Consider the following 3480-nt stretch of genomic DNA (forward strand, 5'->3'; position numbering starts at 1 on the left):
GTGAGAATTCTGTCAATCTGTTTCTTCCCCATAGTATCCCAGGTTATGTTCAGAGGTGGGATGTTCGCCCTCTCATGCAGGGCCTCACTGGTGGTGAAGTCCTGCCAATGGGTATCGAACACCCATCTCAGAGCCCTGTTCTGGGTACGCTGGAGTTTCTTCCTATTTGTTGGTGCTGCAAGTGTGAGTGGGATCGGTGCATATGTTAGGAGTGGGAGAATAAGTGTTTTGTATAAGTAGAGCTTGGTGGCTTGGGAGGCATGTTTAAGTGGGTAGAGTTTTGATAGGGCGTTTGAGGCTATAGCTTTCTTGGGTGTTATGTGTGTGTGAAAGCGAAGGTTAAAGTCTAGTGTGAGTCCAAGTACTGTGGTTTTGTTGACTCTTGGGATCTGTGTTGCATCTGGTGATTGAGAGTAGAGTTTTACTGGGTCAGGGTTACGTCGTTTGTTGTAGAAAAAGTATGTTATTTTTGACTTGTTGGGGTTTGTTTTTATTCGCCAGTCGTGTTCCCAGAGGGTGACTTTGTCTATTTCTTGTTGTGCTTTCCGTGTGAGGGCGTTAATCGTATAGTCTGTGATCAGTTGGGTTACGTCGTCAGCGTAGCAAAGGGTCATTGATGTCCAGTATACTGGGTCAGGGATGTCGTTTATATAGAGTATGTATAAGGTTGGTGAAAGAACTGAGCCCTGAGGGACACCTGCATTTAGGTTGAAATAACCCTGACAGCTTGCTGAGGAACTTGATCTGCATCTTTCTATTTGTTAGAAAGCTGCAAAGTAGCCTCTGCATGTTATCAGATAGTTGAAACAGAGTGCAGAGTTTGTAACGTAGGCCGTCGTGCCATACAGGTGTCAAAAGCTTTTTCGACGTCCTTTGCAATGAGGGCCGTCTTGGCCCTTTGGTGTTTATTTATGGAGAGGTAGTTTGTTATTATGTTCAGTGCGTCTTGTGTTGAGCGGTGTTGTCTGAAGCCAAATTGTTTGTCTGTCAATATGTTTTTGTGTTCTAGGTGATTCCTGAGTTTATGATTAATGAGTTTTTCGTATACTTTTCCTAATGTCTCTAGTAAGCTGATCGGTCTGTAGTTCTTAGGGTCTGTCGGGGATTTTTGGGGTTTTGGAATGAGGATTGCTGTGGCTTCTTTGAATGGGCTTGGGAAATATCCTGATGCTAGTGAGGCGTTGTAGACGTCTGTGAGTGCAAAGATTAGGGGGTCTGGAAGTTGCTTGAGGAGAGCTTGGCCAATGCCAGAGGCTCCTGGGGCTTTACGTCTGGTGTTCTTGAGCATGAGTTTAACTTCTTCAGGTAGTATTGATTCTGTGAGGTCACTTTCTAAGTCGTCTAGTGTCGTGAGGTCAATGGTAGGGTAGTGTGTGATGGCATGAGGGTTGTGTCGTATCCATGTTTCTACTCTGTTTATGTTTTGTATTGCTGTTGGTTGTGGGGGGTGGGGATTGAAGATGTCCTGCCAGTGTTGTTTGAATATGCCTATTACTTCTGAGGGATCGGTGTAGTTTTGATTGTTGTGAGTGATGTATGTAAAGGCAGAAGAGGAGGAGTTTCCTCTGATCCTCTTTATGAAGTTCCAGAATTGTTGTGGAGTTGTTTTTCTTTGTATTTCAGCTTTATGTATGAGTTTCTCCCAGTTGTTAGCATGGTCTTGGTCAAGGCTGTTGAGTATGTGGTTTTTGAGTATAGTGAGGTCTGTGTTTACTTGATTGTATCTGTGAAGGTTGTGGGTGAATCTGTTGTGATAGCAGGAGAGTAGCCTTTTTGTTCTGATCGAAGGAAAAAAGGAGTATCTAGGTTTTGTGGGTTGTTTTTGGAATGGTAGCATCAGCTGCTTGTATGATGTTATTCTGGATGGTGAGGACTTGGGAATCTATGTCTGTGTGTGGTTTGTCTTGGAAGTTGTAGGGCTGTGTGCTGGCAGTTAGGTGTTGTTTGAAGGCTTCCCAGTCTGCATTTTGATAGTCATATTGTGGGGTGGCTGGGATGAGTATGGGGTTGCTGGAGAGTGTGAGTGATATGGGTATGTGATCTGAGCCAGTGAGGGGTCCGGGTGTGATGTAGTGTTGTAGGTGAGGTGCCTGCTCTGTTGGTGAGGATTAGATCTGGTCTCCCAGTTCCATTGTGTGTGTAGGTTGTTTGGAAGTCAGGGCCAAGGAAGGTGAGGTGTTTGTTTTGGTGGAGTTGGTGTAGTTGTTGACCGTGCATGTTGTGTTGGCGATGGTTGAATGTTTGGTGTTTTGCATTTAGGTCTGCTAGGAGGAAGACTGGTATGTGTGTGTGGTTGAAGAGAGTGTTTAGGTCCTGGAGGGGGAGACCCAAGTTTGGACGAATGTATGTGGTACCAATGATCATCTGCCCGTGTTGAGTGTGAATGCGGACTGCTAGGAAGTGTTTGTGTTGCCAGTTGGTAGTGAGGAGGTCATGTTTATAGGTGTTCTTTATTAGAATAGCAACCCCTTCGTAAGCTTCATCAGGAGATTGGTATGTTGTGAAGCCAAAATGTCTAATTTTGTGAGAGTTCGTCACGCATGTGCTGTTTAGTAGCAGCACATCCGGTCTTTCATTCTCCACAAAGTTAGCAATTAGGTGTCTGATGTTGTAATATGCTCTAACGTTAAATTGTGTGATTTTCATATTTATTGACTTGTTGGGGGAGTGTTTGTGGCATTTGAACCGGAGGGGTTCTCCTTTGTGGATTGATTCGTTGTGTAGACAGATTTGGTAATTATAGATTTGGGTAGGAGATATGTATGGCGTCCGTTTTGCATGGTGTCTGGTATGAATTTAGGAAGTTTTGGTGTAGGGGTGAGGGAGTGGTCTGGGGAGGTGTTAGTCCTCTTGGCTGAGAAAGACACGTTTTGGGGCAAATTTTGTGGGATTTTGGGCTTTGTACCTGTGTGGTATTGGGTTAGGGGCGTGAGGTTGGCTAGCGTGTTGGGCGTGAGGTGAGTTGACGTGTTGGGCGTGTGGGCTAGGGTGAGGGAGGTTACATGTTTCTTGGTATCTGATTTCTTTTTAATTGATGGGTTGGTTTTCTTGTGTATTGGGGTTGTTCGTCTTGCATGCAGAAATTTTTTGTTTTGTTTAGGTGAGTTTGTTCTTTTCACTTGAAGAGTTGTTTTGTGTTTTGGTGAACTTGATCTTTTTGACTGAAGAGGGGTAGCTGTCATGGGGAGCATGGTCTGTGAGAAGCAGTTAGAGGCCTGGGTGTCAGGGGAGGGTGTAGATGGTTCTGTGTTTGGTGTTTGGGGGGTGATGGGGGGAGGGGGTGGTGTTGGGTTTGTTGTCTGTGAGGTGGTGAGGGGTGGGGGCGAGAGTAGGGGTGGTACTGGGTTTGATGCCTGGGGGGTGATGGGGGGTGGGGGGGGAAGAGAGTAGGGGTGGTGCTGGGTTTTCTGTCTGGGAGGTGATGAGAGGTGGGGGTTGTACTGGGTTTGTTGCCTGGGGTGTGATAGAAGGTGGGGAAGA

Source organism: Procambarus clarkii, unplaced genomic scaffold (genome assembly GCF_040958095.1).
Source record: "Procambarus clarkii isolate CNS0578487 unplaced genomic scaffold, FALCON_Pclarkii_2.0 HiC_scaffold_605, whole genome shotgun sequence".
Lineage (NCBI taxonomy): Eukaryota > Metazoa > Arthropoda > Malacostraca > Decapoda > Cambaridae > Procambarus > Procambarus clarkii.